Raw genomic sequence first — 22037 nt, 5'->3', positions numbered from 1 at the left:
TTCATCAACTTTTCTTCTTCTCTTCTGCAGCCACTCAAGTTCACATTAACACTCTCCCTGCGGTCTGAACACATCTGAAAAGCAGCTGCCATGTCTGAGACACTGAAGCAGCTGTAAGCCATAAATCACAAGGCTGAGGGATTCTGGTTTGCACATTGGCATGTGGTCTGTCAGGCCAGAAAAATAGAGACATAAAAGAGCCAAAGGTCAGAGGTATGTAGAGTTTAGAAGCCTGAACTTGTGCTATATTTCATGCAAGGAAACCTTGGCATTGGTGGTTCTTTCAAATGCTCTTTAACTTTACCTTGCTGATATGGCACTTGATTAGATCTTTCCTCATCTGAATCGGCTGACTCTAGCTTCCTGCTATCCACCCTGCCCCTGTTAATTTAATCAGGTGCCTCCATACTGTCATCCAGCGGACCAGTCTCTCTAAGGGAAATTGGGCTAAATAACACCTTCCAAAACCATTTATGCTACCCTAAATTTAAAATGAAAGCAATATTTGAGATGATTTGGCTGATGCTTGTCACATGACTCTAAAGAAATATCCACTCTCAAGGGCCCAACCCCATTCTCCACTTTCCCTACTCCCCAGCATGGACCTCATCACAGAGATCTTTGCCCAGGGTCCTGAGTAATAACAGACCTGTTTATTAACTCAGAGCAAGAAAGTGAGTAGAATGGCTTTCCTGGAAACTATGGACAGCTACATGGTTTTTCCCAAACAATACGTGATAATGGCTCCCAATGATGGGAAGTTCCAAATTCCAAAACACAACACCAGGCTGGTGGGGTGTGACCAATGTCTACTGGCAAAGTAAGGCGTAGAACTGAAGCATGATCCTATAATCAATCCTAGAATGTTCCTGACTGAATTGCCATTTTTAGAACAGAGATTTCACCAAATGTCTTTCAATTTAAAAAGAAACGCAAATTTCCAGAAACTGCAGTTGGCTTATATGCTTATGGCAAATTTTCCTGAGGATTTGGGAGAACGATAGATTTAAGGCCAAACCAACCAATCAATCAAAGAAACCCACATACAGGATAGGGCAGACTAACCAGTCTTGTTCTTATTCGTTAGGGCATATGGACGCAAGTAATCTTTCCTTAGAAATTGTCTAGACAACTTCATCAACTTTTCACCTTGCCTTGGAGATAACATCTATGAAAACAATAAAAATCAAAGTGATTGTTTAAAAGTTTACTTGTTTTTATAGGATTTTTTTTTAATTTCCTTCTCCACAGGCTTCTTATTTAGAGTAGTTTTATTTGGGATCCTTAGCTTTTTTGGTTGTTTCTATATTAAACAAAAAAGTTTTCAAAACCAATGTTATGTATCATCATATAGAATGCTTACTTCACATTTAAAAGTATTTATGCTGTGTATTTTCTTTTGTAGAAGTAATTTATTTATTTTTAAATTAATCTGAGATCTAGAGAAAAGATAAACTTATCTAAAGTGGCATGACTTAACAGAATTGAAATAAAATACAGATTCCTACTTCTGGGGGAGATAATGGGATTAAGACTATCTCCTTCTCCAAACAGATTGTGAAAACTGATCTAAGGCAAAATTGAAATTTGTAGGGGCTGCTACACGCCTTGTCTGAGCTCTTTTCCCCTCGTAGTTTCTCACTCCCGGGTCTTCACAGTTCTCTGTAATGAACCAGCTGAATAGACAGTATTGCTTAAGCTCTAGGGCCAGGCTAGCTGGGTTCAAATCCCCACACTGTCATTTACTGTGACTTTGGGATTATTTCACTTCTTTTCACCTCAGTGTCATCATCTGTAGAAGGAGGATAATTGTAGAATCTACTTCATAAGGTTTTTATGAGAATTAAATGAGTCGGTATATGTAAAAAGCCTTAGGACAGTGCCTGGCACATAGTAAGCACTCTAGAAATGCTGGCTATTCTGGCCATTATCATCTGCCTAAAAATGATCCCTTCCTGATATATCTTCAACCCTTCATGTGACCCGCCTTAGGACACCCTCAAGGTAGATCATCACCATTCAGTACGACCAACAGGGTTTCTAATTATATGACAGTTTATTTCAGAGACTCTACCTTAAACAGTAGGTCACAGAAGAAAGAAATCTAATAAATACCTTTGCAGGTAAGGAAAAGATGACCTATAACAGCTCAGTGTGTCATTCCTTCCAGGGTTATTTGTATTTAAAAATAAGCTGCTCAGAGGCAATAGTGAAGTCTTTCTATCTTCCCAAATGTTACACTAATGGATTCAACTATTCAGTGCCTGGTCTCAGACCTGACCATTGTCAGGACTCAAATTTGACACCAGTATACTGGGGGGCTGGTGTGAGAGAGCTATTGAGTGAACTTTGCAGACTGGATAGCCTCCCTCATCATAAGGCTGCATCCCCATGGAAGATGGCCAACCACTGGAGATATTGTTGGGAGTGAAAAGAAAGTAATGGGTATAAGAAAGTGATAGATTCTCACTCCTCCAAAAGTAGTCTTATGCGGAGATTGCTGTACTTTGCCCAGACTGGGGCAACCAAGTGGAAAAGATAATTTTGTGAGCCTCCCACTCGGGTAATACTCATTAAAGGAACCAGGGATGGTTTTGTACCTAGTTTCTTCAATATTGAAATCAAAGTGGACATAAGTAAGTCAGATGTAATTGTTAGTCTTGAGAGCACTTTCATTTGAATCTGTGTTACTAAAGGGGATAAATTATGTAATATCCTTATGTGGAGATCTGTAAAAATAGAACAGAGCACTATCTTTGGGAGCATTGCATAGCTACAACATGCCTGAAAGATTGGTTTCTGGAGTTTTTCCCCTGTGCTGTAAGTCTATGGTTCTGTCATTTCAAGGTTTTGTTTTTCCAGTTTTTGATTCACTGCATGATGAATTCAAGCTAGAAAAAAAAGTAGTCTTCTTTATTTTGTGAGGAAGATCAGCCCTGAGCTAACTTCCATGCCCATCTTCCTCCACTTTATGTGGGACGCCGCCACAGCGTGGCCTGACAAGTGGTGCGTAGGTGCGCAGCAGCGGAGCACGTGCGCTTAACTGCTACCCACGGGCTGGCCCCAAAGTACTCTATCTTTTACAACTATTTACCACATTTAATCACCCAGCAGTAGCCATAAGTAAATTTATAAGGGTGTTTCATCTTGTAAAATAATCATAGCCTGCCTACCACTGGAAATAATTGCTGATTCTTTGGTAAATTACATATTGTTTCCTTCACATGTAAATAACGTTCCCACAGGCCACAAGCTCCTAGAGTATAAGAACTGTCAGTTATGTTAAAAATATCAACAACATTTAGTGAACCTATCAGAGCTGGCAGGATTGTGAGAATCTGTTTTTCTGATTTGTAGAATCAAATATATTGTGGGCTTTCAACTGTTCTTTTAAACGTAAAATAAATATATAGGCTTTTTGTTATTGTTTCCAAATTGGAGTTAGATTTTTTGGAAATATAACTACTGAAGAATTTTAATTAATTTGGCTACTTATAAATTTAGGTAATCACTTAAATACACTCAGAGAAATCAATAGATTTGAAAAGAATGTACATTCTAAAAATATGAATAAATACTTGTAATCCCAATGCCAAAAATTATTATATCTTATGTAAACATTTCTTTAAAAATGACATAATTTGCAGATGTGAAATATATATATTCAGCCTACTTAAAGGATAATTGTGGCATTGAACACAGTAACGATTAGAAGAATGTATAAAATACACAGATACCAGTTGTCAAATGAAAACTGCAATTATTTAAAAAAAGTAAGAGTGTGAATGTCTTTCTACTCCATAAATATAAATGAAAAGCAAACCATGAGATCTATGTGTATATTAACAACAAAAAATGCCTTAATATCTAGTTTTTTTTTTTTTGGAGGAGGAGGCGACTTGTTTTTGTTTTATTATTAATGAATTATCTTTGGAGGTTAAAGGATGGATGAGTATTTTAAACTATTAAAATGTGAAGAATAAACATTAAAATTTTTTAAAAGTTAAATGTAAAACATATTTATTCATTTTAGTGAAATCAAAGTTGTAAGCAATAATACCATTATGTATTTAATAAGATTAAAGCAAATACTTTTAAAGCAATAAAAACTGGCTTTTAAGTGGGCAAAACATAAACTTGTTTTGTTTATCAACTCTTTGATCAAATTGCAGACTTCTTCCACTCAGTGAAATTCAAATACACTTCCCAAATGAGTTCATTGCAATGAATGGGTCATCAATTGTAACCTTGTTTTAGTGCATTATTTAAATATAGTATGCTAACAAGGAGCTTGTTAGGAATTAACAGTAAATTCTAGGTTCTGCTGTGATACTGTACTTCAAATATACTTTGAATTTTGAAGAAAGAAATAAAGAAAGTTGTTCAAATCAGGCTGGAAACATACTTCTATCCATCTATAGTGTTTGCTTTTAAAGAGCACACATTTTAACCAAGAAGGAGGTGACACACAACATCAGGTTTGCCAGACCAAAAGTTCATAAAAGTGACACATGATCTGGTGGCACTCTCTGGAAAAGTGATTTGGCAGTGAGGTCAGAGTGTTTATTGCAGGGGCCTTGGAAGGTGACCTTTGTACATCAACCTTCCACCACGGAGAGGATGGCCAAAGAGAGGGACCAGAGAGTGAACAAATAAGCCTTGTCCTATTTCTCTTGGTCATGTCCATCTAGGGGGAGAAGAGAGGGAAGAAGGAAAGGAGGGAGAAATAGGCGGACAGTCCAGTTAGGTACAAACTTCGGTCATCAGCCACTTGACTATGGAAAGCCATTAAAGTAACAATGCAGATGATTAAGGATTTCTGTTAATCCCAAACAGGAATTTGACATTCATATTCTTGAGTCAGCCAACCAATCTGTCTTATGTTTACATATGCACGCATCAAACCTGACCAAGTTATCTTTACCCTCTATAAAATAACAATTACATCTGTTAAATTACACAAAACATTTTATGTGCCCCTCAGTCCAGAGCCAACTGGCAATAGTAGTTCTTCCTGCGCTACAACTAAACTCTCTTTTCAAAAGAAAGAGACAAACGGCAAGAAAACAGTTTGATTTATGTGGTATTCACCCAAAGGAAAGCAATTTTCAAAGTATGTGTTGAGATCAGCAAACACTAAGAGGTAGAGAAGGCGTATTAATGATAGGCGATAGTCACTCAGCACCTGCACTCTGCTAGACAGTGTGCTAAGACATTAATAGGAATTAATTTATTCAATCTTTACCACATCCCTTTGAGGTAGTAATTACTCTTTTTATAGATGATAATAATACTGAGGTGCAAAGAAGATAAACAACTTGTCCAAGATCAAATAGTACCTAAAGAAGCTGGAATTTGAACCCAAATAAGAAAAGACGCAGAGAGGATAAGTGGAGGGTCCACTAGCTATCAGTTTGCAGTTCCCTCCAGGAACTGCATTCAGATAATGAACCCAGATCCTGAGAGCATGTCAGCCATCAACAATTGCATTACATTCCATATGCTAGGTTTACAAATCATTTTTTTAAAAAGATTGTTCCAAGACTTAACCAAAAGGACTTGCACATAAATCTAAATTAATCAGAAGACTGGCTTAATCAGAAGGCCCTCTTCCTCTACCATTCCTACTAAACAAGATTTTGTTGCTTAAGAGCTCGATAGAACAATACGGGTAGAAAAAATACTTGATGTAATTGGGATACTTTAAGAGTTGTAAGTGAGAAGTTTCAGCAGATGGAGTATAATCACCTTAGCTAAAATTTAACTGCCACATAAAATAGGACAAGATGCTTTGTAAATACAAGTGCTAATAACTACGGAGTGGAAGAAAATAGTGCTAGCATTCTTCAGCACAGTACTGGGACATCAGTTCTATGCCAGCTTTAGAAAGAGGGGGCCACTGGGGCAGCCCCTTATGATACTTTGTGTTGCATAGAAGTCGTTATTTATGAAATCAAATGCAGTTGAAATCAGTGCACAAAACAGTTTGTCCGTTCTGAGACAAAAGATTAAAGATGGCTATAAATTTGGGGATGGGAACAAGGCAAGGGAATGGGAAAACAAGAGTGGGATTACACTATTAGAGATTTTCATGTTTTAACGAGAATTTCTACATCTTTAACTACAGCTATTCCAGTTTGTAAAAGACAAAGTGCTGGAAAGTTGATCCTTGCTCAGTAATGAGATGCAGGCACAAAGCAGGGTGTTTGCAGGCATTGAAGTGGGGCTTGGCTGGGAGAATGGAGGGAAGTTCCGAGAGCCTTCTCACAGTGCTGCCCTGACTGGAGCGAGCCCCTCTGGGGCCATCAGCATGGTTTGGCTGACTAACATAGAGCAAATTTCATGCTGGCTTGAACCTAATACCTCTCTGTTTCTATTGCATTTTTTATTTACAAAGAGACTTGTGCAAAAAATCTAGAATAAGATTTCAAAGTTTTTTTTTGGGGGGGTAAGACTTTGGTTACAAGTTGTCAGAGGAACATAAAACCAAAAACACAAGTCTTGGCCTCATTCTGAGTAATTTCAGAAGAAAACAAGCCCTTTCAGAAACTTATACTCCTAACCGAGCTGGGAGAAGTGCTGGCAATATGGATTTGCAGTGCACGTTGAAACCAGGCAAATCTGAGTTTATGTCACATTTCTGCTATTTTTTAGTTGTGTAACCTTGGAAAATCCACTTAATTTCTGTATTCCTTGATTTCCCCACCTTACCATGGGCATACTGAGACTGCTGACGTCATAGAAGAGGGATAATAGTGAGACAAATTATGGAAGTCACTTTCTGCGGTACTTACTGCCTACTAGGTAGTAAGTGTACAATAAATGCCAAGTGTGGGTGCTGTAATTGTTTTATAAGATTTGCAATTTGGTTAAACTTCATTAAGATTTCAAAGGATTCTTTCCCTCCCTCCCTTCTGTCTCTCTCTTCTATTCCAGCTCTATTCTTTGCCACCATATTTAGAATTTGACAACACTAATTCCAAAATCTTCACAAAAGGATGCATAAGTGATTCTGGGATGCTAAAATGGTAATCCCATCAGAATTGGTGTATTCACTGGGGAAATGCAAAGACTAAAAGATAAGAGACTTGAGGAAAACATGCCAAGGAATTTGAATTCTTAGTGGATCAAGCCATTCCAAATGTTTTTATAAGATATGTTTAGACTGACTTGAAATAAAAAGTAAAGACATATTTAAGAAAGTTAAGGGAATGCATAATATGTGCCATTCACAAAAAAATCTTTTTCACTTTGGGTCATTTAAAATGGTCCCATGAAAAGATTTTTGGCTTTTATATTAAATTATTGCTTACTAATTTGCAAAGTAAAAGGGAGATAGGATGAAAGGATAATTTTCTATAGAGTGAAAATGAATACAAATTAAAGAGTTAAATTCTTAGGCTGGGAAATGTGCTTGACTTCAAGAAGAGCTGTGTGATTCACTCACATGCCCACATTTATTTAATGAAATGTAACACATTACTGAAACATCGCTTTCCACCAATACTTCATGCCAGAGTCTAAGAAAAGCTGAGGATTAATAGCAGAGAAAAACGGCTCTCTGTTTGGCTGAATAAACATTGCACAAACACTGAACTCCATGTGGGATCATTAGTTTTTTCATCATACTATTTCTAGAATTGAAAAACCACAAATCCCTCTCCAGCTTAGTTCTTTTATGCAACAAAAGCATTACCCAGACCAGCTAAGATGTATTCTCCGGGATTCTGACATCTCTGGAATGTCAAACAGGTTCAGTAGACACCAAATACAAATTCTCTCTTTCATGTGGAAAGGTTAAGTAAGAAAAGACTTCATGTGAGGAAACTACCCTATAATTCATGGTTATTTTAATTTAATCTGAGTGTGTTTCAATTTACATATAGACTGGAATGCAGTCTCAGAGAAAAAAAAAATCTATTTTGAGTAAATCAACATTTGGGGGAAATAAAACTGACCATTTTAAAAAGTGGTGCACATTTTAAAGCTCTATATGCATTTGAGAGAAGCCAGCATACATTACATCAATATAATCTAAGATTGGTGTTATTTAAAAATGAACTATCCATAAAAACATTATGAGTATATTCTTTGATTAAAAAATTGGTTCTACAGCCTTCTGAAATTTTGAAAGACTTATGGTCTTTAATACGCCATAGCTTTTAACCAGACAAGCATATTCTTCTGGAAGATATTCCTTCAGTGGAATATAAATTAACCACAGACACGATGAAATGCCCAGAGCTGACAAGAATGGGAGAGAGCTGGATGATATTAGAAATTAAGTGAATAAAATATGGTGAACATTTATCGACAAATATTTAACCATAAAGTTATTTTTATTGTAACCTTGAAAGAGGAGAATATGATTGATAAGTAATATTTGTATATCTGCTCCTTCTTAATTGCAATTATTTAGGCTTAATCTGATTGACTTGTAAGAATGAATATAACACTATGATTTTCCTGTATCTCTTCAAGAAATGATAGTAGTCACCTTGCTCAAAAGTTTAATTCAAATCCTAATTATTTCAGTCCCCTCGAGAAGTCATTGACTGTATTTAACTTAACCTTTAGCACAATTTATGCTGATTAACCTTAAGCATAAGTCCAGAGAAACACTACAATTAATATTTAGAACACAGATCTGTGGCAGGAGAAGACGAGGTTTTGTTTTGTTTTTTTCCACAAGGTTTGAAGTCAGCTTCAGGCACAGATTAATTTAATGTCAACTTTCACAAGTCAAACCTGTAAGACACCTTCCCAATGTCTCCCCTGGGACTTCTTTTATGTCTAAAATTCCATCATTAAAACTTTATTTCATTTTCCCTTATTTGCAGATGAATTGATTGTCTATGTAGAAAATTCTAAAGAATCTACCAAAAATCTACTAAAACTAATAAGGGAGTTTAGCAAGTTCACATGATCCAGGGTCAATATAAAAATTTATGATATTTCTAAATTCTTTGTTCCTTTAGAAATGGAACAAAGAAACAATACTGTTAATGACATTAGAAAATATGAACTGCATAGGAAATATTTTTTTAAATATGTACAAGACATATATGCTGAAAAACTACAAAACATGGCTCAAAGACATTAGATAACTAAGTAAATGGAGAGGTATACCATGTTCATATATGGGAAGCTCAATATTGATAAGATGTCATTCCTTCCTAGATTGGTGTATAGATTCAATGCATTTCCAATCAAAATCTTTATAGGTTTTTTGGTAAAAAGTGACAAACTGATTCTACAATTTATATGGAAATCCAAAAAACCTAAAATAGCCTAAATAACTTTGGGATGGGATCGGAGGACAAAATTGGAGAACTTTCATTATCTGATTTCAAGAATTACTTCAATAAGCAAGCTAATGTGATGTGGGCATAAGCATAAACATATAGACCAATGGAACAGAATAGAGAACCCAAAAATAAATCCAGACCCATATGGTAAATGAGTTTTCAACAAAAGTGTCAAGGTAATTCAATGGGGAAATGATAAAATTTTCAAAAATGGTGCTGAAACAATTGGGTATCTATATGCAAAAATAAATATATCTCACATCATAAACGACAATTGCTTCAAAGCATATCAGCAAAATTTTAAGACTGTTAGAAGAAAGCACAGAACAAAATCTTTGTGACTTTGGGTTAGGCAAAGATTTCTTAGGACACAAGAAGTATGAATCAAAAAGAACAAAAAAAGTAGTAAGTTGGACTTCATTAATACTAAAATTTCTGCTCTTCAAAAGACACTGCTAAGAAAATGAAAAGGCAAGCCACAGATCAGGAGAAAATGGTTGCAATGTATGTCTGATAAAGATTTCTGTTCAGCATACAGAAAAAGTCTTTCAATTCAACAAGAAAACAAACAATCTGATTTTTTTTTTTTGATGAGTAAAAGATTTGAACAGACACTTGACCAAAGAAGAGAGATTTATGGCAAAAGAACATATGAAAAGATGCTCAACATCATTAGTCAATAGGGAAATGCAAATTAAACCAGAATGAGATACTACTACATACCTATTAGGATAGCTGAATTTTAAAAATAAGAAGAAGAAAAGACAAGACCAAGATCTGATGTAGATGCAGAGTAGTTGGAATTCTCATACATTGTTGGTGGGAATAGAAAACAATATGACCATTCTGGAAAGCAGTTTGGAATTTCTTATAAAGTTAAACATACACTTACCTTGTGACCCAGCCATTCCACTCATAAGTATTTCTTCAAGAGAAATAAGACATATAATCATAAACAGATTTTACTCAAATTTTGAAAACAATTTTTTTTTGTAAGAGCCAAAATCTGGGAACAACCCAAATGTCCAACAACAGATAAATGGGATAAATAAATTGTGATATATCCATACAGTGAAATAATACTCAGCAATCAAAAGGAATGAACATGCAAAAATCTCGGTGAGTCTCATTAACATTAGGCTGAGCAAAAGAAACCAGACACAAAAGATTTATGCTATATGATTCTATTTATGTGAAATTCTAGAAAATGTAAACTAAGCCAGGGTGCTCTTTGCAAAAAGAAGGTAAGCACATAATTATAAAAGTGCAAATGAATATCTTGTTCTCTATTGGAGTTATTAATACTAGATGCTGTACCAGATAATCTCTGAAATTTCAGTGCGTTAGCACAAGAAAAGTTCATTTCTCCCTCACACAAAGTCTAATGCAGTCCACAAGGGCTCTCATCTACCCTGCGACTCAGAGATTCAGATTCTATCCATCTTGGATGTTGCCATCTCAACATGAGGTTTCCAAGGTCACCGGAGCAGGAGAAGAAAGCAGCAAAGGAAGCACACCAGCTCTTAACTGCCTTGGCCCACAAGTCACACATGTCACTTCCATTCATGTTCCATTGGGCAGCCCTAGTCATCTGGCCCTAAACTCCAAGGAAGGCCGGGAAACTTAGGAGACAAAATGGCATATTTGATGAGCACTGAATCTGCCATATATATTTTATCAAGTTCAAGATATAGACAAAGGGTGAAGGCAGTCTAAAACCTGAGGCAAGAAAAAAAAGGGGGCTCTACAGACTAGCCTGGAAGGGTGCATTGAAGACAAACTGTGTCAAAATTTTTCTCAGGCCCAATCCACTTCCGCTGTCTCTTGGAACAGATATTGACCATCTATCTGCTCAGTCTCCTCATGTGCAATAGTAACAACTCATTATTCTACTGGCATGTTTGAGCCAGTATAATAGTAGTGCCACAGGGATAAAATTGTCACTGACCTCAGCATAAAACAATAAGTGGGGTCTGAAAAATTCAATCGTGTAAAATTTGGTGTTACTATTGTGAGATTAAAGAACTGATCAGGACAAGCCTGCTGTGGAGGACAGGAGCCAGTTGTGTCAAAGCCAAGTTTGTGTTATCACAGGTTACATTATCATAGGGATTCTCTGTATGTAAGTGAAATCATTATCACCCTTAACTTTTGTGGGGAAAAAAATAGTCTGTGAAAGGTTATTTCCTAGTGTCATATTTTTGGATATATTTACTTGGAACAAACTATGGGATGTGCCATAATACAAAGCCCTCTCCATGAAAATTCAATTCATATAATTAACTCTCAATAAGCCTTGTGTTTTAATTCAACAACAAACATTTATCGCACACTTAACAAAGGACAAGCATCATCTAAATGTTCATGTGTTATCTCATTCAGGTTCTACAGCTCTTTGAGTTAGGTATTATTACCTCTTTGTTTTGCAACCGAGACTCAGAAAAATTATTTGCCAGTAGCTCAGAAATAACAGAGACAAGATTTGAAACCAGGTCTTCTCTCACTTAACACTCTTTCTGCTACAACTCTAGCCTCAGCTGGTTCTTCTTTAATAACCTCTTTTGACCTTATATTTGTGTTCTCAATTTTATTAAACATAACATACCTGTAAATAGCCGCTAAGTAGCTAAAGAAGGTGTGATGGGGTACATTGGAACAGGTGTTCAGTGTAAGGTACAATCCTTACAAAGCAGGTACTTTGACCATTTTGCTGAGGAAGAAACCAAGACTCAGAGAATTTAAGTGACTGAGTTAAGGTGACACTTCTTACTACTGAGCCAGGATTTGAACCCAGTCTGATCCAATTCCATTTCATGGTACCCAGAGCCTCTCTATTAGTGGATGAAGAGAAAGGCAACAGCCCATAAAGGCTCCACTTCCACAAGTGATAGAATTATCTCTGGAATAAGTCAAATTTCATAACAACACAATGAGCTAAATTGATTCACAGTCTCATGGAAGAAATTTTACAACATTCCTCCCTCACACCACTACATTGGAATACAACTCTAGGACATAAACAAAAAAATAGTGTGAATTAGAGAAAAATTATTCTTAATCAACTGTAAAAATATTCACATAATTATTACAATAAAAAGAAAAGTATCTTTAATGGATGAATATTAGCAGAATATTCTATTAGCATTCATCAGATGTTCCTAAAACATGTAAGGTTATACATGTTTTACAAAAGAATTATCAGCCAGACATGAGGTCAGCTGCCAGCAATTGACTTTTCTTCATGTCAGGCTGACCTGGCGTTAGCTATAATTTCTGATGGAGGAGCCAGAATCATACCCAGTCGTTTAGATACTTGGCAATCCTGTCTAGTTGCTAAGAAAAATCAAGGCAGCTAGTTGAACATTGGGCAGGATGCCTCAGAGAAATTCACTGCTTTCTGCATCTTGCCCAGTACACCATGGAGTCTTGCTGGTTTTATTAGGTGAGCCAGCCAGGGCAGCTCCAGAATTTCCATGCAGGAGGGCTTAGGGGAAAGAGGGATTTTGATCCCCAGCATTGGCGTTTGCCTACATTTCACAGTAGATTGAGGAAGTGTCAATTGTTCACATCACAGGGAGGGTGGAGTGGGGGACCAAGACTTGTGGAAATAATGAAAGGGACAGGGGTGAGTTCTTAAACAAGAGAACAGTTCTCTTGCACCCGAGACCAGAGATCCCCACTAATACCACCACCAGGTTTTGTCACACCTTAGTATGGCAGCAAATGAGTCCATGCCCTCTGAGGACGTCCGTGGGAGCTGCAGGAACCTTGTGCATGAGAACAAGAGACAGCTCAGCAGAAATCAAGGGATCAACTCCAGAGCAGACTGGACAGAGGATAGCTCAGCAGATATCATTGTGAACAAACAGACCCACACCGGATTCCCACCTCCACCCTAATCCTTCCCCGGGCCCAGAGACTATCATACCACCTGGAACTTAAAACAACTCTGGGAGACAGGAGTATTTTCCCCGAATTGATTGAGATGTTTTGTCATGGGGTAGGGGATCGTCATAGAAATTAAAAAAATATTATTTATAAAAAATAACAAAGTTACCTTTCATGCACATTTGAGTTTGTAGAGTGAGTTTTGTCACCACACATCTGTGTTAACCTAACACACCGTGTCAACCGGACAACTGGAGCTGATATACCTACTTCTGTCCCATTTTTATGAATAGTGCTGATGTATGCACCTCCTGCTTTGTTGTTCCTGTAAGTCCAACCCACCACTCTGTCACTTGTATGCTGTGTGACTGACTACTAGAGTCAACCTCTCTTGGTCTCAGTTTTCTTATTAGAAAAATATAAATAGTACTATGTCCCCTATCATCCTGAAAATCAAATGCCGATGTTAACCCTGTTTTCAACATTAAGCCAGCCCTAATTATCCACACACCATGAACCCATCTCCAGAAGCGCAAGTACAGACTTCCACTACAGTTGTAAGAACTTGTCCTAAACCTCACTTGCATCCCTCAGTCCTAACTCGCTTTGCTCCAATCTCATCCCCATCTGGTCTCAAACTCTTGATCTCTGACCCTGCCCTCAATCCTACCTTTGGCACTGTGGACTTGATGTTTATACGTGGTCTCTCTGGGTGTGACCTTTGATGTTTTCCTATGGACTTTGACTTGACTCGTATTCCCTACTCTGGGAATTCTACCCTGAGTATAAAAGACCCTACTCCAAGTTCAGTCTTATCGAATGCAAGTCCTCATCCCAGCAGCTCAACGAATGTCTAGTCTGGCCAGCCCTGGCCTCACTGTAAATGGTGAAGTGCAGCAGATAAAATGGAGAGGAAAGCTCTTTGAAAGATTTTCAATATAAAAGCATACTGTTAGTGATCACCATTTCTCTAGTCAACATCTAATAACTAAAAACAGCACATTGACTGCTCCTTCCCATTGCCGCCCTGAAATCCTCTGACCGCCACTCCATCTGATCCTCTCCCAATCTGCCTGTTTACAATCAGATCTCCATATAGTAGCCCCCAAAGCCCAAGAAGTTATTTTAGGCTGTGACATTTATGAGCGAATGGTAGAAGGATGGCCATGGACTCAGATGGATTTCAAATAGTATTTCCACAACTTACCAATTATGAACTGTGGTTTCCTCATCTAGCAAACAGGGATGATAATATGTCACTCACAAGGCTACTCTGAGGATTAATATATGTAAAACATCTAGCCCAGTGCATAGTACATAGTAGGCACTCAATATTTATTTTTCCCTACTCTCACCTTCCCTGACTTGGTCTTAACAGTTGAGTTACTTGGTTCCCAAAGGTCTTACTCTGGAACACTCTATTTTGGAGAGAATAGAGCTAGATGGGTCACTTTAGTGGGCAGATAAGGACAGCCACATCTCAGTGCTTCATTGCACCACTTTCATCAATCCACTACTCTCTGTCTGTGATGTTGCCCATGGATTACCAACTGGGGCGTCATGGGAACCCAATTGCAAAGACCAGCTGTCAACCAGGGCTACTTGTGTATTCCAACTCTGAGATCATTACCTGAGAAGCAAGTAGTCACTTCAAAAACCTCCCTGTCTGTATTTTTAGCTCAGATTTAGATGTGCTGCTGTGTGGCTGATAACTTGGCCTCTCAGCTCTCCTTCCAAAATGAACCTAACACCCAATCTAATAGACTATTGGGTCACTGCCACACCCAGAAATCAGGACAGAAGGAATGGGTGTGATGCTCTTTCTAGGTCAAGCTAACAATGTACCTACTGACCACCTGCAAGGTGATTCATTCTATTTATGGGACAAAAAGGCAGCAAATGGAGAAAAGCAAAGGCTAGGCTATCAGCCCAAAAGAGACGAAGAGGCAGCCATTGTGTTCCTGAGGATTCAAAGTGAAGCCTTCTTTCTAGTTTCTCTAGTTAGGGGCCAGGAGGTCAATCTCTCTTCCCCATCTCTTGGGGCTGGAGTGTTTGCCTTCAGTAAACAAAAAGAATCACCTTGAGGTGATTATTATCACATTCTTATCACCTCTAACAGCTGCTTGCTACTTAAGGAGCAGGAGCCTCCAGGGATGACAAGGAGAAAGACCATCACAGGGAAGGAATGTGAGATGGTTGCACGAGAGAATTAGAATTATTTCCACACATCTATCAGCTAAAGCTGACACAGTCCCTTGCTACTGTTCTTTGAACAAAGTGTATCTAACATATTTTGGTTTTGTTTGATTGTTTCTTAAAGAACTTATTTCCAACTTTTGAAGCTGGAAACAACCCAGTATATACGTATATAATACCTGCATCTGAGCATGTACACACACACTCACACACACACGCACACAAACTCAGTGTAAAATATCTTTAACAACATACTAATTGTAACCAAAAAAAAATAGTGTGAAGTATTGAAAAGTTCCTGTAGCTGTGTCCTGAAAGGTGAAAATAACCTAAATTACAAAGTGATAGAGGTCCCTATTGAGAGTAGATAATTTATGGTGTTTGTACAGGGAGAGACATTAGCCAACCACAATTCATGCTAAGGAGGATTTTGAACAAAGTCCAGATGGTGTTTCAGCAGTAAAATACAATTATCCTGGGACTATCTGGTGAAGAACAAAATCACTGAAGTCAAGCTCACTGTCCCTTATAAGAATCAAGTTCAACAGAAGCAGAACCAGCAAAAATGGAAAACAGTTGTACAATATTTTTTTATTAGGAATGGGCATTGTTATCTTTATTTTACTGCCTAATTTTTATGTAATGAACAAATCATATTTTTACTGCAATAAAGGAAACAAAAGGGGAAAATTCCACATTCCCATCATCCTAATACACATAATTACAATCACACATAATTTGACACAACTGAAATCAAAGCGCAGCTTCAGTTTGCATTATGTTTTTTTCCATTTAACTAAATATTAAATAATCATTATGTATCATCATTTTTTGGCAGCCTCAATAACATTCTAATTTATGTACCATAATACACTATTCAAGTCCCCTCTAGGCTTTCTAGTTAGGATGCCCCCAGACTCTTATAAATAAAGCTACAAAAACTATCTCAAGCAAATAACTATTGTCCCTTTTTCAATTTTTTTCTTAGGCACCATAGTCTTTTTAAAATGTGACAAGATAACTCCAATATTTCCTTCAAATGAATTTTGTAACTTTTAAAGAAAGACAAATTACTGTTTTTTGTTTAGTGTTCCTTCACATCTGTGCTAATACCTCCACCTTAAAATTTTCCATTTCATAAAGCTGTCACCAGATTCTATTGAGCTCAGATGACTGCTTACAGTAAGTTCCATTTTCCTTGGCTCCAATCAATTACAGGAATATAGGTGATTTACAAACCAAATCATCTGAGCTCATACATTTCACATAGGGCAAAACGAAGTTGACAGCCTCACTTCAAATGTTAAAAGGGTAGTCCATGTTTTCATGCACTAGTAAGTGATTTCTCAGTTAAATCTGAATGAATTTGAATATGTAATGGAGCCAAAATAGGCACACAAGTCTGGATTTTGTGGCATGCACAGCATGGGATCATTTCTATACTGAGATTAAACATTTCATTAATTAGCTAAGTCTCCAATCCATTTTTCGTTTTTATTTTTGATTCAGTAACTTCCTTTACGCTACTGCTTCTTGTCTAGAAATGGAAAGAGATGGGAATATTTTTCTTAGAAAAACTCTAAAAGTTTTATTTTAAAACTTCTAACAGAAATCTGCTTGTGAAAATATTGTAAGATTTCTAAATTGTCTAAAAGTTCATCACATCCTTAAATTGCTTTTCCCTCTGAGCTCCTCAGAGATAGTTTACTGAAGGAGGCTGTAGGCAGGCAAAGCACACCTTGTTACACAGGATGAGGGCAGTGGGGCCTCTTTGGAAGAGGATCTGGACACCAGGGCACAAGCTTTGAGTTATCCTCTTCCACAATAATTGCCAAGCTGACTCAATTCATATGAGTAGTAAAGAAAAATTGGTACTGATAACCTTATAAAAAAAATTTATGGTTGAATCATTATAAAAATAGAGTACTCAAATGCCCTACCAAAGCATGGCATGGAAATGATAAAAAAGAGTTTTTAAATATTTAAAAAACATCATATAAGACATATTGCAGGAGAGTGGGGTGGTAGGAGAGAGGCTATGGGTTGTAATTTGGAGCTAGAAACAGCAAAGGAATTCAATTCAATTTTCACAGATAATAAACTTACAGTTCAAAATCAGTCATTAGAATAAAACTCACTAGAATGAGAGGAAGAAAAATAAGATAAACACATTATTCCACACATCCCACAGCTAGATGTGAATATCAATTTACTAATGTGGCTGATATTGGTCTAATCTTTATGCTTTTATTCTTTTGATGCTGTCTCACATGAAATAGAAGATTGAACAAAATCAGATCCAGGAAAGAAATTTGCCTGACAGACCAATCACTTTAGGAAAGAAACATCATTTCATATTAAAAAAGGAATTCTGGCAGATTCCACACCAAAATAAAAAGGAAACAATTGGCTTCACTTAGGAGCAAGTTATCAAGTGCCATGAGGGCATTACAGAAGCAAAGTGCTTTAGAAAAGAGAGAAAAACAAGACTGCAGTCTGAAAAAGGAGGCGCTGATATTACGTGCTATTGAAGGGTTTAAACCTGATGTTGAGCAAAACGTTTGATCCTTATCTTATGTTCCATATTTTTAAAAGGAAAGACTATTGAAAACTTCTCCCAATGATATTTAAGTGTTGGACTACAATGATTTCTAAGAGTATTCAAATTATGTTCAGACACTACTACACCAAGCTGAGTCCCCTCTTTTCTCTCCTTTCTTTTTTCTTTTTTTAAAAGTTTATATTCTCTGGCTTTCTCTTAGACTTTTAACAGCCTCGTTTTTATTTTTTAAGGAAACAATAGGGTATAATTTATAAATAAATATACTACAGAAAGGTGACATGCCTAAACTGATCTAAAAGGTTCACCTTGCGGGGCCGGCCGGTGGCGCAAGCGGTTAAGTGCGCACGCTCTGCTGCGGCGGCCCTGATGTGCACCAACACACCGCTTGGCAAGCCATGCTGTGGCATAAAGTGGAGGAAGATGGGCACGGATGTTAGCACAGGGCTAGTCTTCCTCAGCAAAAAAAGAGGAGGATTGGCAGATGTTAGCACAGGGCTGATCTCCTCACAAAACAAAACAAAAAAAGGTTCATCTTGGTCTTGGAGAGTTCCAACAAATTTAATGACTTCCAATATGAATTAAAGATCAATAGGTGTTTATTAATTTCTAAGCATGTTTGTGGAAAGAACAGTGCTGGTTCTATGGGAAATGAAGAAGTTTAAGACACAATCACTATCTCAAGCTGAAGATTGAGCTCTTTGGAGTTTCTAGAAAGGGAGACAACACTCGGAAAGTTGAGGTGGCAATTTCGGTTGACACAATGGCTAGGGGTGGGGGTGCTACTGGTATTTAGCCCAGAAGTCAGAGTTACATGATGTCCTCAACGCTCCAGATGGTTCTATACACCAAAGAGTTCTTCAACACAAAATGCCAACTGCTCCTGCCACCTAACTGAGAAACACTTGGTGGAGTCCCTGGGGAGTGTGGATTTGATACTACAGACCCCAGTGCATTCACTTGTTGACAAACGACTGTTGAGCACCTCCTATGGGCTAGACACTGTGCTGGGACTGTCAGAGATGCAGAGATGAACAAGGCTCAAGCCTGCCCTAGGAACTCACAATCTACTGGGGGAAATGATATGAAAATCAGCAATCATACCATAGAACAATGATTGCTGTAATGATTGTAGAAGGAAGGAAAGAGTTCCAAGAAGAACACTTAATTCAGCAAGGTTCACCTGAACACTTAATTCAGGTGGGGATTATTATAAAATGCTTCCAAGAGATAACACCTAAACTGCATGCTCATCAAACGTTCATTTATTTCTTCACAAATATGTATTGAGTGCAGGCGCTGTGCTGCACACTGGAATTACAGCACTGAACGAGACATTGTCCCTGTCTTCATGGTGTGTATATTCTAGTAGAGTTGATAGTCAGTAAAACAAACATTGATAGTGTGATAAATGCCAAGAAGGAAATCAACTGTTCTAGTAGAAAATATTAGGGGAGTATGGAGCTACTCTGAAAATATGATTAGGGAAAGCCTCTCTAAAAAGGCGATATCTGAGAGGGAGGGATGAGAGGGAGGGAGTCAGGTGATGTGGTAGAGAGTGGAAAGGATTCCAGGGAGAAGCAACTGCAGGTAACTGAAAACAACTTGGTCTGTTTTAGGAAACAAAAGAAGGTAAACGAGAATGGAGTGTAGTGCCCAGCAGGAGAGGACCGTGAGGAGCTTGGGGAGGGAGGCAGGAGCCCTGTCCTTTGGGGTATGGAAGGCCATTACAAGAATTTTGGACTTTATCAAAAGTGTAAAGAGAAGCCATTGAGGGATTTTAAGCAGGAAAATAACTTGATCTGATTTACTTTTCTAAAATGTTGTTTTGGCTGCTATTTGGGCACAGAACTGTAAAGAAGCAGAAGTGGACGCAGACAAGCCAGGCAGGAGGCTATTTCAAGAAAGCATATGACAGCAGATCGGGTTGAACTAGAATGGAAGCAATGGAGATGTAGACACTAAAGACCTGAGGTGTACTTTGGAAGTACAATAGATGGCACCTACTGATGGATTAGAAGTAAGAGATGGTTCAAAACCTGGTTTATATCTGGCTCAAAAGCTGTGTAGTCAGTGGTACCAGTTACTGAGATGGGGAAGAAAGAAGGCGGAGCAACGAGAACAAGGGAGGAATTTCAGATGTTTCACTTTGGACTCGTTAATGTTAAGAAGCCTGAGACATCCAAGTGGGGTATACAAAAGAGATTTCAGCTGGAGATAAGCTTAGGAGTCATCAGCATATGTCTCCATGTGATAGAGCCATGGAACTGGATGAGGTCTCCAAAAGAGAGAATTTAAAGAGAGAAGAGTCTGGAATCAAGTCTTGAAAAGCACCAACTCATAGGGGTTAATTAGAGGAGACAGAGAGAGCAAAGAAGGCTGAGAAGGAGCAGTCAGAGAAGTCTGAGGAAAATCTAGGAGGAGCCAAGGGAGAACAGACAGTTTGGCCAGAAAAGGAAAGATTGTGGAGAGGAGAAGGGAAGGGGAAAACAACTTCAGGCAGAGACAAAAGACATGAATAAGAGAGCATAGGCAGGTTTGAGGACTCAAACTAGACCAACAGGGCTGAAGAAAAGAGTACATTTGAGGAGAGGCTGGAGATATTTTGGGGAGGGTAAAGAGGCATCAGATTATGAGACTGTAGTTTACATTCTAAAGAGTTTGAACTTTGTCATGAAGGCATTAGGAATCCAAGCAGACTTTAGGCAAAAAGGGGGCACAGTTTGATATGCATTTTAGAACAAACCCTCTAGAAGCCCTGAGGAAGAGGGGGATGAAAAGAGAGAAGGGAGCCCAATTTGAGGAATTTAGTTCAGTAATTCCTTAGGAAGACCCAAATTAAGATGCGGGGAATGGGGGTACAGAGGAGGGAATAGATCAGAGAGGTGCTTAGGAGGTAGAAAGGATAGGATTTGGAACTGAGGGCTGGTGAGGGAAGTCTAGGATGATTTTCAGGTTTAACCTTTCAATGATTCAAGGATTTCTGGTGCTATTAACAACAACGTAAGGAAAACAAGAGGAGGAGCAAGTTTGAGGGAGGAAGATAATATGTTTTACACATGTTGAGTTTGAGGTGCCTGTGGCATATCCACCTGGAAATTCAGACCTGAAGCAAAGGCAAGTGGCCTAAGGTAGAAATCTATTTAGGAGTCCTGGGCTCCTGGGTGGTAGCTGAAAGCCCTGGAAGAGGATGAGAAGGAAAAGACCCGGAACTCAACATTAAGGAATCCTGCATTCAAAGGGTGAGCTAAGGAAGGACTGGTCAGTAAAGTTGGAGAAAAATCAAGAAGTTAAGGAAAGAGAGAAAGAAGGAGTGGTCAATAGTATCAACTGTCACAGAGAGGTCAAGAAAGAAAGTATATGAATGTGTAGGGACATATACATAATATATAGAGATAAATAGAAATTATTAATATATAAATATAGATACACACTGTTATGGACTGAATGTTTATGTCCCCCCTGTAAATTCATATGTTGAAAGCCTACCCCCTGATGTGATGGTATTAGGAGGTGGGACCTAGGGAAGGTAATTAGGGTTAGATGAGGTCATGAGGGTAAAGCCCTCATGAATGGGATTAGTGTTACTACAAGAGTTACAAGAAAGCTTGCTTCCTCTTTCTGCTGTCCGCCATGTGAGGACTCAGTGAAGGGATAGCCATCTATGACACAGGAAGTGGGCCCTCATCAGACAGTGTATCTGCCAGCATCTTGATCTTGGACTTCTAAGCCTCCAGAACTGTGAGAAATAAATTTCTGTTGTTTATAATCAACCCAGTCTATTGTATTTTGTTATAGCAGCTTGAATGGACTAAGACACACATACACACATATATGTTTCCATTGTTCCATTAAGACGTCATTGGAACCAAAATATCTCCCAGGTTTTAGAAAATAAACTGAGGAGCTGAGCAAAGAAAATTTCATTCACAGAAAAGGGAAAATAAAGATACTGCTTGGGAGTCAGCATCTTGTGTTGTTGTTACTTAATCTATATGAGTGTAGAAGTTTTTAGTATGTGATATGAATATTATATTAAGCAGAGTACCAAGGAAAACCAAATATTGATGCCTATAAAAGTACTG

This window comes from Diceros bicornis, chromosome 23 (genome assembly GCF_020826845.1).
Source record: "Diceros bicornis minor isolate mBicDic1 chromosome 23, mDicBic1.mat.cur, whole genome shotgun sequence".
Classification (NCBI taxonomy): domain Eukaryota; kingdom Metazoa; phylum Chordata; class Mammalia; order Perissodactyla; family Rhinocerotidae; genus Diceros; species Diceros bicornis.
Note: the sequence above shows the minus strand (reverse complement) of the source record.